Genomic DNA, 20,688 nt, shown 5'->3' with positions numbered 1-20,688 from the left:
ACTGATTCTTGGTATGCCTTTGGGGTTGTGCATGACTTTGGCACCCTCTGGCAGGCTCGAGGTTTTCTTACCTCTACTGGTACCCCTATCAAGAATGGCCCCTACATTGCCGCCCTCCTGTATGCAGTTTTACTACCGTCTGCCTTGGCAATTGTTAAGTGTACTGGCCACTCAGCGGCAGACACCGAGGTGGCAAAAGGTAATGCACTTGCTGATGCTGCTGCAAAACATGCCGCCACTATAAAACCTTCACCAGAAGCGTTTCTTGGTCCCCTCTGTCTCTGTAACGCCACCATCCCTGTCTCATCTCGCTCAGCTCCAGGATTCTGCCCCAGAAACAGAGAAAGACTCCTGGAGTGCTTTGGGTTGCCCTTTGCTTTCTGATTCCCTTTGGCGATCACCCACCGGTACCTTTGTAGCCCCCTCTCACTCTACCCGTCTCTAGCCGCCCTGCTACATGGTGTTTCGCATGTCGGCAAGGAGGGGATGGTCTCTGCTATGAGTAAGGCGGGGTGGTGGGCTCCCCATTTCAGCTCCTTTGCAACCCGCCACTGTGCCACTTGTGTTACTTGTCAAAGCCACAATGTAGGCAAATCTGTAAAAGTAACACAAGGGTTCCGGGGTTTGCCTCAAGCACCTTTCCTACACTGGCAACTTGATTTTGTACAAATGCCAAAGTGTCAGAAATATGAATTCATTTTAGTTATAATATGTCTGTTTTCGGGTTGGATTGAAGCCTTTCCCTGTCGCAAAGCTGATTCATTGTCCGTTGCAAAATGTCTGTTAAACCACATTATCCCTACCAAGGGAATTCCTGCCACTTTGTCTAGTGACCGGGGAACACATTTTACTGGAAAAATTGTTCAACATCTAAACCAGGTATTTACATGTCACCCACCTGTTGCACTGCCCTTACCATCCACAGAGTGCAGGGGCAGTTGAAAGGTGAAATGGTGTGCTTAAAAATAAGCTGGCAAAAATCTGTAGTTCCACAGGGTTAAACTGGCCAGCTGCTTTACCACTGGCCCTTATGGAAATTCGGTCATCCCCATCCCAGAGACACAAATTGAGTCCATTTGAAATCATCATGGGACTCCCTATGCGAACAATGGCTACTATTACCCCAGCCCCAGACCTAAACCTAACTCACAGCACACTCCTCCAGTACTGCAAAGGGTTAATGCAAGCTGTGAGCTCCTTCCATTCGCAGGTGCGAGCAGCTTGGCCGACGGAACCCACCTCTGCTGCCTGTCACACTCTTGAGCCTGGTGATTGGGTCTACCTGCGGCACCACCTTCGGAAGCATGCCTTGGAACCCCGGTGGAAGGGTCCATACCAGGTACTGCTCACCACCCAGACAGCAGTGAAATTATCCGGCATCGCTGCATGGATCCACGCCTCACAGTGTAAGCCAGCGCCACCTCAAGGGGACCAAGCACCTCTGCAAGACCACGCAGAACCAGCTTCAACCCCAGAAGACAAAGAGGAACAGCCTGCAATACCTTACAATCTGCGCTCTCATAAGGGTTGCCAGAAGCAGAGGGTAAGCAGACAGCAGGACCCAACAAACAAGAAGCAGTAGTGAGCCTAGCGCCTGCTGGACGTAAAACCGTGACTGCGGTTCCCTCGAAAGGGCCTGTTGGAACCAGAAAGGGTCCTGCTTCCAACATGTGTCCTTTGAGAAGCTTAATCCTCAGCTACTGTGTCCTGAGGGTCTGGGGAATCCAGAGTGACAGTGACAATTCTTTCATCCAACAACAGGAGCAGATAGAAATATTCAGGATCTGGGCTAATTGCTGGGTCTGCAGCCACATCCCAGCTCACTCACAAGCTAGTATCCCCACCATGGCAATCCCTTTGAATTCCTCAGAGCTTGCTGGAGAACCCTATCCACTTAAAAGGACATGGAAGGAAAATGACACTTGGGGGGTGGGAAAAACATATGTTCCTAAACTTATAAGTGTGGTGAAAGGAAAGGGCCACTGGTGCTGGGTGTGTAATGGGACAGGGCTGAATCTAGGGAGGAGCAGCTGTCTCCAATACATCGTGTCCCATGGTGTATGGGACTATTCAAACAAGGTTGGAGAATGGCGAACCGGGTATGGAAAGATAAACTTCCTCTCAACCTGGGATCAAACCAAAGATTCAATCTCTTGCTCCCCCTACAGCCTCCCTGAGAAAAACAGCACCATCTACAAATGTCATGTGAATGCTACCTCTTCTCCCAGTGAAAATCATCCTGTGCCCTTTGGGGGATACTATTCCTCCTTCGTAAATTCTTACATGTCAAAGGGTTGCAGTCAACCCTTCCCAGCTTTAATGGGACATCATTGGGTTTGTGGGGAAAATGCTTACACTGTGTTACCAGCAAATTGGTCAGGTATCTGTTATCCTGCTCAGCTTTTCCCACAATTCCGGGTGCTTCAATCCCTCCCACGAAATCGCCTCCGTCATTTCAGGCGAAAAAGGAGGGACTTGCCAGATGCTAAATGGTATGCGGATAACATAAGCCCCCTAACTTGGGAAGAAGCTGTTGGCATTTCTTTAGTCCCAGTAGGGGGCGTAATCTACCATGCAAAAAGGCTTTTAAGGTTACAAGGTTAAGGTTGAGATCATGGCCAACGAAACAGGAGAGAGCTTAAAAGCTCTAGCCAAAGAAGCAGGAGCGGTCTGACAAGTGGCCCTCCAAAACCATCGGGCATTAGATATAATACTGGCAGCCAAAGGAGAGACCTGTGCTCTAATTGGAACAGAATGCTGTGTATACATACCTGATAATACTAATGAGGTAATAAATCGTGCTAGCCATCTGGAGTAAATTGCAAACCTTCCCCACGAAGAACCAAGTTCCTTGTGGAAATGGATAAGTAACATTCAATTTCTCTAGTCTGGGAAACTGGTTGTTTCAAGGAATCCTGACTATCCTATTTGGAATTCTAATAATCTTTGTGTGTTTTCAATTGATTTCTTGTTGTATCCAAAACTGCACAAGACACACCATCCATCAGGTTACCCCTAACCAGAGTGCTAATCTAAAGTAATAAAAAAGAACGATTGATGTATGGAATCCAGTAAGTCATGGACAACACTGTGGGCAGCATGTTTATTTCTATATGAACAAAAATATCGTTAACAGATTTAACAGATTCATTCATCTGATGCTGTGGATTAACAAACATATTTCAAGATTTAACTTAACACATCTGTGTGCTTTTGCAAATTGCTACATATATTAATGTTTCCGCCATATAAAAGTTTCAGGGCCCTTTTCACAGCATTTGTGCTGGGCAACCAAGTCTAGTTAGTTTACACAGTTGCTGTTCTGGTTGCTAGTGGAAAAGACTCCACTCATTCTGAATAGAAATCTGTTGCTAGGAAAACATACTTGCAGGTAGGTTTTGATTTCTGGCACTGAGTGGTCCACTTAGATCTAGTCTCATGCTTTTGTAAGTGTTTGTCTCCTGCTTTCTCATGAAATTTAGGGTAATCCCTGCTTCAGCTCAGGTCTTTAGCACAGTACTTCAGTGCTTCTGAGAGCACTCCTAGGTACAGGCATCTGTTAGAAAAGATACTTGCTTTGTCTCCCCCAAGTCTCAAGTCACTTTAGAAAGGATGATAAGTATCACTAGCCCTATTTTACAAACAAGAAAACTGAGGCATGAAGGAGCTATGTGATTTTCCCAAGGCACACAGCAAGCAAGTGGCAGAGGCAGAAGGATCCATTTCCTTATGCCAAGGCTTCTGCCCTAGCTTCTGGCGCACTCACTCACCAGGAGCTGAAAACCATCTTTGTTTTGGTTTGTGTTTAAGGCACAGCACTTAGGTGCTATAAAATATACGTGCTGTCAGAACCACACATTTTAGGAATTCTGCCAGCATTTACTCAAATATAATTGTAACTCACTGGCTTGCATGTGTTGTGTCCAGTCCACAGACAAGGTGAGTCTGTAGCCACTGCAGAGCCTGTCTGTTCAATTCAAGCTGCAGAGACAAGTGTCTGGTTTTTGATGTCCCTTGGTTCCAGCCCCAGAGGTGGCAGTCATGTAATATTAAGAACAATTAATAGAAAGACACAAAACGCAAGTTATTTCTGGTGAAAAAAAATATTCATTCTTTACAACCCCAGAAGTTAAAATGGATTATTTTCACAAACTGCTCTGCCCCGACTGTCTGATGTCACTCCCGCCACACCAGCCTTTTGAGCAGATCAACATGGGACTAATAATCATCCCACAAAGGGTGTGGTGTATGAGAGACACTCCTCTTGCTCCAGGGAATTCAGTCAAGGAGACCCCAAACTGCCCCTTAATCTGGGATGTGTTGTGATCTAGCCTGTGTTGGTTTCTGTCCACGTTTCTAATCTTTCTAGGATGCTTAGTGTCATCTGTGTCAGCAATTCCCTGTTGTCTTATATGTCTATGAACAGCACCTAGCGCAATGGGGCACCCATCTCCATTGTGGTCTCTAGCTGCCTCTTGAGTATATGTTATAACTGTGCTGTGGTAAAGTAATTTAAAAATCATCCCACCAGGTTTCAGTTACATGCTGTTGTTCACCATCATTTAATAATAGCTGTGATTTTTGATTGTCTCCCCTCTGCCTTGCATGTATGCATGCTCTATTCTCTCCCAACCCAATGGCTGATGTTGCTGACAAACCATATGGTGCAGGAGAAAAAATGAACAAAGACACAGCCAGACACTGTCACAGGATGCTACTTCAGCTACTCTATGAGCAGCAGTGCCTCATCTGTTTTCGTAGTTTCTTATTCACAAAACACAGTCTGTTTCTTCTCACCATATGTACCTTTAATCCTCGCTTTCCAAACATGTCAGGGTGTCGGACAGGGAACACAGCAATTGGAGCCTTTCACACAGCTTTCTCTCCTCCATCCTGTTCACCCTTCGTGCTCCCGCCTTGGTGTGTCTTTCATTCCGGGCCTTGCCCATGGCTAGCTCCACCTGGGAGCAGTCTGAGCCTCTGCCCTCCCCCTCCACTAAGGGCTCTGATCTATCACTCCTGGATCCACCACTCCCTTCTTGAGTGCTTCGCCCCTCCTCTTCCCTTCCCCTCCCCCCACCCCCCACCTCTGAAGTCCTCCAGTGTGTCAATTCTCTGAGCTTGCTATGATATCATTAAACAGTGCCTCTGAAGGATTACCTGGAGGGTCTACCATCAGTATTTCTTTGCACAGACCCCACAGTTGAGGTCTCCCTCTCTGTCCTCCATTCCTTGTACATAAGGGAAACTGAGTCCAAGTCAGTTCCTATCATCACTGTACAGAGCAACAACTTTACCACACCCATGCTCTGACACAAATTTTCTTTACTTCCAATGGAAGGACTGCTACGGGGTAAGTATGCTTTTCCTTCATGTAGACAGTGGACTAGCACTCTCTCCCCCTTCTATCGTCACTCTAATCTAACCAAGGGAACACACAGCTGCCGAAACCACCACACCCCTTCTGGTTCTCCAGTCTACGTTGATGGGAATTGTTTTTATCCTAGATCTGCCTTTTACACTTGCCCACCCACAGAACTCTCCCAACCCATAGTCTTCACAGTATTGGAGCCACTTCAGCATCCTGGTCACTAAAGATGCACCCTATCACAGACACCAACCGCAGGAAAGAGTCACAGTCACGGTATATGCTTCCTAAAGAGATCACTATTACTCTTAGTACCAAGTGTATAATGTTCCTTTAATAAAAAATGGGGGAGAGAGGAATAATCCCCTCTGTTAAAGAATCTACCAGCTCAGACTCTGTGAATGCAGATCTGGGGAGCCATACCCTTAAAAAGATATAAAAGAAAGAATTGGAGCTGCTATCCAGTCTTGAATCTCATTAAGTTGTATACTTTCCGGAGAGTCATAATAGAATGCTCATGACAGAATCAAGTCCTTAAGCTTTGTGTTTTTGTTACGTGGCAAAAACTATAGTGATTCACTCTATTGATATAATTAGATTAGAACAAACAAACAAACAAACCTGAAATGCAGAAACAAAGTGACTGGTTTTGTACGAATTTCAAAAGTAAGAAGGTCAACAACTTTTCCCCTCACTAGACTAAACATAGGCCAAAATTCAGCAAATATGCATCAAAATTCAATTACAACAATGGATGTCAATACTAAACATCTATTTGCAGGGTGAGGAACCCCATTTCATGATCTGGGTACAGTAAAAGGCTACCAGTTGCATTTACATAGATGAGAGAGTCAGTCACATTGTAGCCTAAAAACACTGAAAAGTTCTCTTTCATGTCAAAAAACTAGTTGAAGGCATTACAAAAAGCTTAGCTCCTGATCCTGCAAAACACTTACCAGCAACCACACACCACACAACAGATAGTTATGCATCTGTGTGAGTATTTGCTTCAGGTTGGGGGGCTGTCTGTAAGCAAGGACTGGCCTGTCTCCCAAGATGTGTGAGAGTGATGGGTCGTCCTTCAGGATAGGTTGTAGATCCTTGATGATGCGTTGGAGAGGTTTTAGTTGGGGGGGGGGGGTGAAGGTGATGGCTAGTGGTGTTCTGTTATTTTCTTTGTTGGGCCTGTCCTGTAGTAGGTAATACCCACCTGGTGAAGTGAAGAAACAGACTGACAGAGCCAGAAGAGTATCCAGAAGTTACCTACTACAGGACAGGCCCAACAAAGAAAATAACAGAACGCCACTAGCCATCACCTTCAGCCCCTCTGCCATGTACATTGGCCAAACTGGACAGTCTCTACATAAAAGAATCAATGGACACAAATCAGACATCAAGAATTATAACATTCAAAAACCAGTCGAAACTTCAAACTTCAATCTCTTTGGTCACTCGATTACAGACCTAAAAGTGGCAATTCTTCAACAACAAAAACTTCAAAAACAGACTCCAATGAGAGACTGCTGAATTGGAATTAATTTGCAAACTGGGTACAATTAACTTAGGCTTGAATAAAGCCTGGAAGTGGATGGGTCATTACACAAAGTAAAACTATTTCCCCATGTTTATTCCCCCTTCCCCTCCCCACTCTGGCTGTTCCTCAGACGTTCTTGTCAACTGCTGGAAATGGCCCACCTTGATTATCACTACAAAAGGTTTTCCCCCCACCCCCGCTCTCCTGCTGGTAATCACCTTACCTGATCACTCTCCTTACAGTGTGTATGGTAACACCCATTGTTTCCTGTTCTCTGTGTATATAAATCTCCCTGCTGTATTTTCCACTGAATGCATCCGATGAAGTGAGCTGTAGCTCACAAAAGCTTATGCTCAAATAAATTTGTTAGTCTAAGGTGCCACAAGTCCTCCTTTTCTTTTTGCGGATACAGACTAACACAGCTGCTACTCTGAAACCTGTCAATAATGTGTTGCTGTCTTAGAACCCAGTCCTGCAAAGCAGTTAAGAACACGCATAAATGTGTCTACCATGAGACTCCTGCAAAGCACCACTCAACTCAAAGTTATGCATGTGCTTAAACACTTTGTGAGGTTGGAGACTAAGGGTTTGTCTACACTACCAAATTAAGTTGAGCTAAGTTAAGTCGACGTACAGTTACCACAGTAATTACTACTGAGGTTCATGTCCACACTATGCCCCCTCTGTCAGTGGTGTACGTCCTCACCAGGAGCACTTCCACAATGCTCCATGCAGTTAAGTTGGTGGGTCACTGACAGCCAGAACTTCCCCCCTCCCCTCACCCTAGGACTCACAGCTGGATCCCAGCTGCCCCAGGGCTGACAGCCCATGGCAAGGTGATGTAAGTAACACAGTGTCTACACAGACACTGCGTCGCCTTAACTACGTCACCCTAAGTGCTATGCCTCTCGGGGAGGTGGAGTTATTAGGTCAGGGTAGTGGACGACTTACATCAGTGGGAGCAATGTTGTAGTGTAGACACTTACAGAGTTAAGTCAATGTAAGCTGCCTTATGTCGACCAAACTATAGTATAGGCCAAGCTTGAGAAAGCAAGACTGTATTGAGCACTTACAGGAATCCCGTGTGTAACTACAGGCATAATAGCCCTCAAAGGCACAAGATAACAAAAGGCAATTCTCCTCAGCCAAAATATGGAAAATAAACAAAGCTATCATATTTTACCATCTCTGGAGGTTGTGACACAGTGCCTTCATTGTGCTACATAACTCTCAAAAGAGTACCTTGACAAGGGTTACCTTCAGAAGGATTAGATCCTGACTCCAGATACATCACTGCATTTTCCACTCAGGTTACCATTCAAATAATCAAGGTCAGATCATTGTTTGTCTAGTAACCACTGACAGCACAACTTGTGTGGAGTCACAATGTATAGATGATTTTGCTGCCATGAGAAAAACAAAGAAAAAGATGAAGCAAGAATAAAAGTTGAAATAAAAGAGAGCAAGAATAAAAGTTGCAAACTGCTTGATTGTAAAGAATAAAAATGTAAGCTAGTTTAAGCATAACCCTAGACTAAATGAAGGTGGATGATTCATCATCTGCAATAAGAGTCTTGGCAGTCAGATCACAAGGCTTTTTTCTGTTCTCTTCCCTTTCTTGTAATAAAAACAATGTATCCCTGTTCTCTCTATATATTTGGTGAATTGCAGAAGCATACTGTACTTGTGCCATTTGACCTTTTCAGAATTTTATAACTTGCCTGGCTTTCCATTACATGTCTGCAGCGGTTTTTAGCCGGTGTAGGAGAAATAATTTGGAAGACCTATCAAAATAAAGTAGACTTAAAAGGTCAGGGTAATAGGGCACACCTCTACAGTTCACAAAGTGTACTTGACATTAAAAAAAGAAACCAAAAATGGCAAAGCTTTAATCCACTTGTCCACTAGGAGGAATTGAGGAGCAGTGCAAAACAAACCTCTTCCCTCCTAATGAAATCTTATCCTAACCCATCTGGGAGGTTGGATAGAACATTTTTCTTATTTCCTAGAGGAAACCATTTCCCAATATTAAAAAGGATTACACTTTCAGAGTGGTGCCTGTGCACTGGAAAAGCACACAGAGCACAATTTCCTTCAGGCTCTGCTGCATCTAAAACCTGTAACAAAACTTCACTCCTGCCCTAGGGTGATTCGTTAAGGGCCTGATAATTCGCATTGACTTAAACAGCCAGGATCAGGCACTAAAAGAGGAGTGCTTTTTAGCATTGATGAACCTACCATCAAAATATGATTTCCCCATGGGGGGCGGGGATAAGGCACAGAGATATTAAGTCACTCGCAGTCACCCAGAAAGCCTGTGGCAAACTGAATTTAAAATATACATCTTGGAGTTCTGTGCATCATGTACAAGATCATCCTTTTCCGGAAGCACCTTCTGAAAAAGAAAAAACCCTGTAAGAATCCGTCTTGAATGCATGCTGAAAGAGAACTCATGGGAATTTGCCTGCCTTTGCCTTTATTTGAAAGTGAGCCTATCACAGATGTTTAAGGGCCTGAACCTGAAAAGTTCCCACTCATAAGTGCGCTCAGCACATAACAGGCTTGTCACTCTAAAGACAAAATGAATGGAATTAGCTTTAAGAAAACACACACACACACACACACTTTTCAACTACAGATGAGCAAATGACAGATGTATTTGCTTTAAGTATTTTTAGAGATTTTTGCTAAATAATCTAACACCTGAGGTTCCTTTCTGGGCTTTTTTTTTTTTTTTTTTTGGGGTCAGGGTTATGCAATAATTTATGCAATGAGGGAGCAAGAAGGCTTTTGAAAATCCCACTAGGTGCCTGTCTGCATCTTAGGTGCCTAAATGCCTTTAAAGTCAGATCCAAGCTGACTACCCAAGGATTCAAGGACACTCAGCCAAAACTCCTCCACACACTAGATTTGACCCACTGAACCATGACCAAAATTTCTCATCTAGAGGTGGAGCTGCGGTGCCACATTGAGTAGTTGGGGATGCTTGAGCACCTAGCTCATCCCACTGCTCTCAATTAGTCCCTATTTTCTGCCTCTGATTTTTCCATTTAATCAAATGTTCCTCTTGATTTCATATTTGCCCCATTGCAGGATCTTAAGATCCTATGCAGCAAGAGCTATTCTCCCTTCCCCAGGAGTGACAGGCTCTGCATGTGGGAAGACAAGGGATGGGGTGCAGCAGTTGGCAGCTTTGTAATCCCCCGTTCCTCCCACCTAGGGCTCAAAGAGATCTCTTCTCAGAGGCACACAATAACTTTCATTGTGACCTTATGTGGGAGGCTTCAGCAAATGCTGTCATTCCTCAGACAAAACAAGAACTGGTCCATAGTGAGCAGGTTTCTTACTGCTTGAGCCACCGCAGTCTATTGCTCTACATATTCTGTTTTCACCTCAATGTTTATGTAGCTCTGGGAGGTCATTATTCTGTGATCATTTTTTAATCAACAAAATAAACCCTGCCCCACTCTGCATGGTGCAGAAGGCCCTGGCTACAGTGAAGCCACTCTAGTTCCAGTGTGCAAAGGGAAAAGACACCAGGGCTTTGCGCTAGGAACCTATAACCCCTCTGCATAATGGAATTGGGCTCCACAGTGACTTGCTGCATCCCACTGTGTAGGGTGGTTTAGGTTTTGTGGGCGAAGAGGACCAATGGGCCAGAGAAGGTAAATCTGCGACCATTCCCTCTATACCATTCATTGGGGTACTCAGGGTGTATGGCAAACTAATGACTACAGTATGGCAACAGTAGCAACTCGTAGTGTACACCAGGGCATAGAGTGTCTCCACTATTGCTCTGCTGCCTGGGAGAGAGGATTCCTTACCCCCCACCCACACAGACTCCTCAGATACTAGGACTTACCATTTGCCTCATTAACTCCTAAATAAATCAGTTCCTGGCCTGAAAAGATCTGATAAAGCCAATTTAATACATTTTGTGAATTTCATGCAAGAAAAATCCACTCATCAGTCATAGAATCATAGAATATCAGGGTTGGAAGGGACCTAAGGAGGTCATCTAGTCCAACCCCCTGCTTAAAGCAGGACCAGTCCCCAATTTTTGCCCCAGATCCCGAATGGCCCCCTCAAGGATTGAACTCACAACCCTGGGTTTAGCAGGCCAATGCTCAAACCACTGAGCTCTAACTTCTTTGGAACTGAAATCTGGATTACCATTTAATGAGACCAACATAAATTACTCTGCATAAAAGAAAGATGTATTGATTACAGAAAAATAAATTTGCTTTTGATTAGAATAAATAAATCTCCCATTTTCTCCCCAGATATTCAGCAGGATCCAATCATCTTGTCCTGTAAAGTACTATACAGAAAGAACAGGGCTGTATAGAAATGAGAGCTGGAGAGAGAGAGAGATTGTGAAATTGCAGCAGCAGAACAAAATTAATAACTCTTAGAACCTTGAGAAGTAAGTGGAATTGGGGGCTAAAATAACCGGGAGCAGTGGTCTCTCTCCTCCACTGAAAGCGGGGGGGGGGGGGGGGGGGGGCTAAGGGGGGAGGGGAGGAGGAAGGGGAACGGATCGTGCTCTCCACCCACTCTCCCTGTCTTAGAGAAACCCTCTTCCCCTTCCTTCTGCTTCTTCACTGGCTTGTGAAGTAATATTTCACGAGACAGAGAAATCTGAAGTGGAAGCAGTAGGAGGAGCTGGTTCTTAACTGGCATCACTGCTTTGCTACCAGTAGGTGGAGCAGCAGCAGCACCTGGTGGGAGAAAAAGAGACCTCCCATCTGGAAGTCCTCTATCCTCATCCTCTCTTCTATATGAAGATGTCCAGAGCACTAGCTTCCCCTGCTGGGGGGCAAGGGGAAAACAACACCATTCAGCCTCACAGAAAATATATTTGGCCCAGAGGATGCAATACAAACCTATTGGTAAGCCTCACCAGCAGCTCACTAGCTTAGTAAAATAGTTGGATTAATATACTGGACTATAGCATGTAGTAATGATTTCCAATGTAACTGATCTCACTCAGGCAAACTCAAACAATTGAGAAAGCAGTCCCTTGATGCCTCCTAACAAAGGTGAGAAGGCAATCAAGGAGTAGTTATTTCCAACTGATAACAATATAAGAGTATTACTAACAGACTGAAGTTTAAATCACATTTACACAATCTGAATGGAATGTTAGCAATGGTGGAATATTCCTTCCTCCTTTCTCCACTCTGCTCCCACCTTTATTTCAGAAACTTTATATCAGAACAAATAAATAAATCATGCATACTGAATGCCAGTTCTTACACAGCTAATTAATGAATGTGTTCTGCTCATCCGCATACACCCTGGTCACATGTATAAAGACAAGATCTGGATCTGTTAATAATCTGCCTGAAGTTTCAGTCTTTAAATGTAGTTTAAGGCTCTATCTGCAAAGATAGCTTCTGCTAATATGGTATTTTCATTGAGACTAGAAGGATTAACACTAGACCATCTGTTCAGTAAATTGGGCACCATGTGATTGATAAATATCATTGACCTAAATTGAACTCTCCCATTTAATGGGGCATGCAAAGCAGAACTGTGTCACTCCATGTCTAATTCCTTCTTTCTTCAAGGAATCAAACCCATTACTTGTACAATGCAGTTGTATTCAAGGTTTATGAAGAAGGCCTGCATCTCCTGAAAGGTACTATGTATGCACTTCTTCCTTTTGAATCCTGCCTCAACATATCAAGACATACATAATAGTAAATCTAATCTCTAAACTGCAAGGAGCCATGAGTTAATGCTCTGTGGATAAGGCACTGGATCTTAGAGAGCAGATTAGCATGTCTGTCTGCACAACTGTCAATACTGCAGTAAAGACCCAGCAAACTGCAAGAGATCCAGACATTTGCCCATGTATGTAAGGGAAGAAGTTAACTCTTCTGATGCTGTTGCCATTCAGCTGAATGTTTGGGATTTGGTTTTGTTTCCTAGTTAAAGGATAGTGCTTTTCCAAGAGCGCTCATTGTGGAATCAAATCCAGGGACAGCCCTTTATACAATCAATGTGGAGGCAATATTTGCTCCCCTTTTGGGCACACAGCAATAATGCAGACAGTTACAAGGCAAAGGAAACCCTAAAGAATGAAAATGAGGAAGACTCCAAGGAAGCTTGGCAGCTTTTTAAGGTAAGAACAAGCCCAGAGTTATCCAAATGTCTTGGTGGAAAAGTAGGAAAAAAGGGGGTGTCTGAAAAGAATAAGAAAGCACTGGTATATTCACACCAATAATTGGACTTGTCACCTGGAATTCTCTAAAGTTCTATTCATTTAGCCTTTCCTTTTTACTGAATCTAGTCAGCTGCAATCTCATCTCCAGCATATGTTGTAATTGCAATGAAAATGGAACTGATCAGTTTTCCCCCAAATTTTCCTGGGTTGCTTTCAAACAAATTAAACAAAACGGTTTAATTCAGAAAAAGGGATTACGCTTGCATGAGCTAATTTATAGTAATCAATTGAGGAGAATAAGACAGTTGCATGGTGGTCTAGGAGAATATATAGTAAGATGAAGAGATCCAGATTTTTACTGACATAACCCCCAGATGTGTTCTGTTCATACGTGTCAAGAATATACCCTGGAGAGAATGTATGAAGATGGGTATGTGGGATGTGTTCAGATATAGGGCAATACAGAAATCACTCAAGGGTGCAACATTAACCACCCTTTTGTAAAACTGTGGAGCTAAAGTATTTTTCTTTAGTTAAAAACCAATTCCCAGAGGTGATAACTGTCTGCTGTAGGTTTGAAAGCTGACTGAGGGTGTGAAACAACATTATCTATGTGGAGCGTGGGTGTGAGTGCAGTTGCAAAGGAAAGAGGTCAAATCCTTCTAGAGCTCTGGACTTTTCAGAATTGGTGCAGCTCCACTGTGTTGTGGGGCAGACAACTTGATTCCTGGAACACATGCAGGGGATCCATACCTTCTCTGCACTGCAAAGCCCAGCTCCATTAGACTCACTAAGCACCAGTGAGGCAGGAGGGAGAGAGTTTGGAGACAAGCTGTAAAGGGGTAGAGCCAATAGAGCAAGGATGAACCAGCTGTTTCCGGAACCAATGCATGTCATAGAATCATAGAAGTTAGAGATGGAAATGGCTATTAGATATCCATTCCATCTCCCTGAGGCCAGGGCAGGGTTGTTCCCTAGAGTACATTTTCCTGTGTGTTATCCAGACCATGACCCAAGACCTACACAGCCCCAGTTCTGCTGCTGTATTTTCTTGTAAAATTGAGGCCCTCACTATTACTGGTTATGTAAGAAGATGACTTGTGCTATCTGCAATTTCATTTACCTACAGTACAAACATATAGTAACTAAACATCCCAAATGGCAGCGTTTCCACCACTTTCCTGAGGAGGCTACTCCACAGCCTATTACATCAGTGGGAGGAAGCTTTTCCTGGTACTCAGAATAAAACTTTCCTTTCATAATTTCATGTTGTTATTTCCAGTTATATGCCCACAAACCACAATCTATTGATTATTACTGTCGTGCCCAGGAACCCCATCATGGACCAAGACTCCCTTGTTCATTCTGGTACCATGTCACATAAGGAAAATAAAGCATGCTTGGGAGCTACTGAAGCTTGGAGGCCACACTAGCAATCAGAGCCATTCCAAGGCCCTTTATGCCCTGGAGAGAGGAGAATGCCTTCTCTGCAGGCTTACAGAGAACCCCTCTGTACTAAGCCGATGTACTCTAGTAGGGCACAGAGTTTTAGGTTTAAGTCTTCATATGTGATAACAGAAGTATTACCGTTAGTTAAAATATGTTTTTCATGTTAACCTGCCTCAGGTTAGCTAAGTGATGTGTCCAAGGTGACATACCAGATCAATAGCTATGCTAGAAATGGAACCCAAGTGTTTTGACCTCAGCTCTAACCACTTGGTTGCAATCCCCATACAGATAGTTTTCCAACACAGGGCTTGTCTCAGAGTGCTTTGTATCCCAATGTATTCCTGTCAAGTGAAACACTTTAATTTTAGCTCCTTTAAGAGGGATGAGGCGCTTTGATCTTTCGCACTTCTGTCTGAATGCAAGAGCTGATGTTTAGCTTTGTACAGGGATGATTCTGTTAGGCAGAAACAACGAGAGCTCATCGCAGCTTCTTTTTTCAAAGCGATTCTGCAATTGCACGAACATAAAAAAAATTAAACAAAAGACGTTTTGATTCACAAAGGCTTTTACTTTAGCATCAAGAACTGCTCTGAGAGATTTTATGACTATATGTACTGTTCAGTGTTGCCTGAGAGCCTGTAATAATTCTACAGGCTATAATTAAAGGGTAATCGCTGCATAAATAGAGTAATAATTTATGCACATTAATGGCAGATTACTTGCATATTAATTAAGTGTAAGCTATCCAGTCTTCAGGACCATTTTGTACAAATTTGCAGTCTTGCTATTTTCACAGTTGTGTGATTGATGTACTTTATCTTTGAAATAGCCCCCAAATTCTCTCCTCTTGCCATGTACCTTTGAAATGTAAATATGCTAAATCCTGGGTTAATTAGGGTAATACTGTCAAAGAATATAACCCTCTTTCACACTAATTCAGACTCCTGAACATGGTTCCATAAATTATTCAGCAAACCAATCCTAGACTGCCCTGTATCAAAGGGGTTTATGTTTTAATGACTATAAACAGGCCTATTTAAGTGAAACAAAATATCATGTCAGTTACTAAATTCCTCATTCAGCCTGAATTCTGAACAGACTAACTATGCAGATATGGAAAATCTAAACACTTCTCTCCACTAACATAGAAAGAGGGAAGCAGAAGCCAGTAACACTGAATTGATGGTACAGGGGAGAAATCAGCAGCTCTGCTACTTCCCCCCCTCTTCCCCCTGGAAGGAACCATTGAAGTCCCTCCTACCTAAGTCTGCCTGGGTTGAGTCCAGGGCAAGCTGGGGGATAAGCCATACTGTGGGGCATGCTCCTCATGTCTGGGTGGATGGCTATATGGAAGCAAGTGGCATTCAAGAAAAATATTGAATTAAAATGTAGTACCTTTATGTGTCCTCAGTCCTAGAGCCACAGCCAGAGCATCTTCAGAGCTGCTCTAACTTATGGTGCCAGCATGCTGTCAGGGCTCACCAGCACCCACTGTGCTCCGGTCATGCCCATTCCATCCCCAACACACCTCTTGGGACCAGGAGCAGGAGGCATAAGGCTGGTCATGTCAGCTGTACACCAACCAGGAATTTCTCAGTGTCAGGGAAATTCCAATCTGCCTTGGCAGGGTAGCTTTCCAGGCCCTTTGCACTGCCAATGCAGTGCCATAGCAGAGTAGAGACCAAAGATATGGGCCATCCTGCTCTACTTAATGAATCCTTTCAAGAGCCAAAGCAAAGATAGATTACTTGTAAATGCCCTTTGCCTAATAAGTGCTTTCCATGAGCCTTACAAATACCCTGTAGTCATGGATTGCATTTTCATTGGCAGATTCTTTCCCTAACAACTAGGGGAATATAACTATAGAGTTCAAGCATTATAAGCTCGATCGGAACAGCTCAGCACTGCTCACTCATTTAGTTTAATAATATGGTGGCTCTTCCATCCCATTTATTTACAGTATCTTAAAAAAAAGATGCATCTCCATTTGCTTACTCAAAAGAAAAAATGCAATGAGAGACAAGAAATTCTAATAACAAAAATCTTCATTTCAAAAGCTGTTAAAGGTTGCTTAGTGTGGTTGGCCAGCTGCCCCACACAGGTAGATGAAGGGTTAAAGCAGACCTCAGGGAGGCTGCACAAAACCCAACCAATGGAAGGAGGGCTTGTAGAGAGCCAATCAGGAGAAGGTTTGTTGGAGCAGCCAATCAGGGCCAGAGAGGGCTATATAAGAAGGGCTGCTCAACAGAGATGGGGCAGTCTCTTCCTGGAGTGTAAGAGAGAAGAGCTGGCTGCCTTAGAGGAACACTTTGGATAGAGCAGTGCTGGACAAGGTCACGGGAGTAATAGAGAGCTCTACCCTGAAGACTGCCAGATGGAGGCTCCTGAGACAAAGGGCTAGGAAGGGACTAGGGCTCCAGGGAAGTGGTCTAGGAAAATAGCTGGTGGGAGTTGGAGGAGCGGCACTATGTGGCTGCCAACTATGGGGTCCCTGGGTTGGGGCCTGGAGTAGTGGGTGGGCCTGCCCCCCCCCATTTTCCCCCACTTGCCACAGAGGGGGTGGCCAATATTTGGCCTGCAGTTTACGCCTTGAGGTGAGGGGCTAGACCGAAGGCTGCAGCAAGCCACAGTGGCAAGTGGATGGACTAGAGATTGCCGGTTCCCCTGGAAGGGGGGAGAAAGTGGAGTGGGGCATAGCTGGATAGCCATGCCCAGATGAGGGCGACACAGGTCTTAGAGGCGGAGCAGTGATGGCGGTGAGACACCACTATGGGAAGGTGCACTGACAACCAAGAGCTAGTTCTGAGCACTGCCAGCAGGAGGCACTGAGGTAGTGAGTCCTGCCCCGAGGACCGGCTCTAGGCACCAGCAAAGCAAGTACGTGCTTGGGGCAGCTCGTTTCAAGGGGTGGCATTCTGGCTTTTTTTTTTTTTTGCTTGGGCAGTTGCGCTCTCAGAGCTTGGGGCAGCAAAAAGCCTAGAGCCGGCCCTACCTGCCCCGTTACACTTAGTGACTGCTACGTATGTACCGATCACATCAAGTACAAGGTCAGAGCCCTGAAAAGTCAGGAAAAGAAGAGTTAAGGTCACCATAAATCCCACACTAAGTGAAAACGCATTTAGATCAAGTATATGGAAGTACACCTGTCTTCACAATTGAAGAACCTTAACTCCTGGGTCAAACTGAATACTATCCTTTCATCAATAGTGACAGAAACACAGCATGGAACATTTCTGAACAAAGTAAAACTTAAACATGACAATTTAAACAATAATCAGCCTCAGCTGCAAGTATAGATACCTATCAAATTTCACTATTTTATATATATAAAATATTATCCTACAGAAAGAACCATTATAAGTACAACTTTTCCACTGTCAGTTGAGATATATATTAACTGACTACAACAGACAAGCAATGCTTGCCTGACAACTCTACCCAGTTAAAAGGTGGTGATCCGGCTGGAAGATGTTACATTTGTTTTGCTCACTCACTGTTGCAAGTGGTTCGTTAACCCATTCACATCTTAGGAAGGTGGGAGTGCCTCTCCAGAGACTGAAGATCTAGGGTGCGGGCTGACTAGTTCACATGGAGAAATGTTAGGACCAACCAAGTCTAAGGGGAAGGCTTGGGCTGGATTGTCTCTCATTTACTTTTCAGGTCCTTCTGTAAATAAAACAAATCCCCAAGTTTGGGCCTGCTGTAACCTGTGTGCATTGTGGTTTTGGAGCAATGGATGGGGAAGTCACTTGCTCACAGTGATATGTTCTACCTAAATGTATTCTTTAAAGAAAAAATATTTAGATATCAAAATCAAGAACAAAAATCTATGGATCAGAGTTAGGTTGTTGTGTTGTGAGGAAATATAGCTTATTTTATATGTGAATAACTTGTAGGCATTTACTGTGATCCATGTCATGTTTATAATATCCTTAACTATTCATTTACTTGTTTGTTTTCAGAGCTTGGTTTTTGTACATGATGTGATAGGTTCTTGTCTCTTATTAACCTTAACTGATCTTTTTTAAAGGAGACCCCAGATCATACTTCTGCTATGGGAGAACCCACAGGAGGGACCTCTGGGAAAGGGAATCTCTGTGGATTCTCTTATTGAGTTCCCCCATAAAGGTACAGATAAGAGGATGGTTTTTATACCTTTCAGACCTCCAAAGGAATAGGCTGTGAGACTCTGAAAAGTAACTCTCACCATTAGTGCCACAGGGAGTTTCAAGCGGTCCCCCTCCCTGACATCTCCCCTTTCTGCTACTGTAGGATCAGTCCCTTCTATTGCAGCTCAGCCCCCTGTCTGGGTCCCACATTCCAATCCACTCCTTTTATCATATACAAAAGAGAATCCAATAATAGAAAAGCTTTTGGTGCCCACAAGGGCTTCCGGGCTCTCCCCTTAGCTTTGGGCACAGGGCCTTCGCCATCTGGATTCCCCGCTGAAGGGTAGACGTCTATTGTTACCCCACCTCTAGGGGTTGATACAGGGAGCCCAGGTCCACCCTCTATACCAGCTCCAATCCAGGGCCTGATGATGGACAGCCAAGTTCTGCACCTTTGGGTGCTACATAGCTGCCTCCCTAGATCACTCCCTAGCTGAGTCCCTTTTTCACCCCACACAGTAAATTAAAGAACTGAATCAAAAATAAAGTTTCAAATCTTCCCTAACAGTCACCAGTCTTTCCTTTGCAAGCTTGGTCAGGTCTCAAGCAACAGGTGCTCCGGGGCAATGATTTCCTCAGGCCAGAGTTCTGTTCCCTTCCACTGCTTCTTTTCTTCTGACCTGCTCCGCTCCCCCTTTTAAGCTCTACCTCCAGCTTACGCAGGCTCTGCAGGTGTGGCCAAGCAGGGTCACCTGGGCCCAGAGCTGCTCCTTAATCCCTCATTCTCCAGTGTGAGGTTTATACATCCCATCACAGACTCGCCCCCAGTCCTGGCGGATTTTTAGTTCCAATGACATCAGTGATATAAACCAGGGAAAAGGTCAATATAGATTACTGTCATGCTCCTCTCTCTCCTTTTTATACCTGCCAACTCCTGTTGTGTTAAACAGTTAAAGTTAATTGCTTGAAAGGCCTCACCTCAATAAACTGAGTTTCTGTAGCATGTGACTTGGGCCCTAAACAAGAGGGCAAAAAGTGTATCTCAGTTTATATCCAGAATCTCTGAGCATGGATTAGGCTGGCTCATTCTCCAGTTGAAAAATTAATATGTGAGTCATGGCCCTGAATGCCAAGGATGTTTCTTCAAAGTGAAGTTTCCACCTGTTAGTTGGAATATTTGATTCTGCAAATTGGTTATCAGCTGATATAATTGACTACCCTTCCTGGAGGTCCTGATTAAATAAATCAATAAGCATGTGCTTAATATTAAGTCCATGAATAGCACATGCTTCAGTGCTTCACCTGATCAGCACCAGTGTGCTTATGTAGTACGCTGAGTCATCAAAATCTTACAACCCCAAACCCTCAAATCACCACATTTGCTCAGTGTCTAGAGTCTCTCAATGCCTGGTTTAAATACACACTTGGTTGTAAACAGCTACATTTAAACAAAAGCCAAACTCTACTGGGTTCTCTCCAGCCCTTTGGGGGAAGTAAGTATAAGCTACTGCAAATAGGTTCATTCTAGACTCACCCTGGCTCCTTTACACTATTCTGACCGAATATTGGGGCTAAAATGAACCACAAGGGGCTGGGGAGAATTCAGTAGTTCAGGAAAGCATAGCAGCAATGTAAATGACCCTCCCCATCTCACCCCCACACAGACACATGCACACACACAAGCCCTGGTATGGGTGAGGCAGTAACCATACTTAGTGCCCAGGGTTATGGAGATTTGGGGCTGCAGTGCAGCTCAGGAAAGGAGACCAGAATTTCGCTCATGTTGGACATATTTCAGCTCCTACTGTAGCCCAGAACCCAGATGAAGTAAAGCTACCTTTGCTCCCAATTCCCAATGGTCAGCCCTTCTGTCCTGTGTCTCTCAAGAGCCGCCCAGAATTTGGCCTAGAACATGTAGTGATGTACGTTGTTTGTTCCTTCATGGTTAGGGAAATATTTAAGGGTATTCCAGTGGCAGCCATGGAGACAGCAGCATGTTCTAGCCTGTTCAAAGATATGTGTCTCTGAGCAGCTGTGGGGAAGGAAGGGACCTCTT

The 20,688-nt window shown here is 44.2% G+C and overlaps 1 long non-coding RNA gene across 1 annotated transcript; it reads right to left on the bottom strand.

The window, feature by feature from the left end:
• Positions 1 to 8,080: 8,080 nt before the first annotated feature.
• On the bottom strand, positions 8,081 to 19,408 carry LOC122464474. The gene is made up of 3 exons (XR_006288532.1): positions 19,205 to 19,408; positions 9,141 to 9,297; positions 8,081 to 8,305 (listed from the first exon to the last, which is right to left on the bottom strand). It is a non-coding gene; the product is annotated as an uncharacterized LOC122464474 (long non-coding RNA).
• Positions 19,409 to 20,688: the final 1,280 nt, after the last annotated feature.

This window comes from Chelonia mydas, chromosome 2, assembly GCF_015237465.2.
Source record: "Chelonia mydas isolate rCheMyd1 chromosome 2, rCheMyd1.pri.v2, whole genome shotgun sequence".
NCBI classification, from domain to species: Eukaryota; Metazoa; Chordata; order Testudines; family Cheloniidae; genus Chelonia; species Chelonia mydas.
The sequence above is the reverse complement of the archived record's forward strand: the minus strand, read 5'-3'. Positions and strand labels throughout refer to the sequence as shown.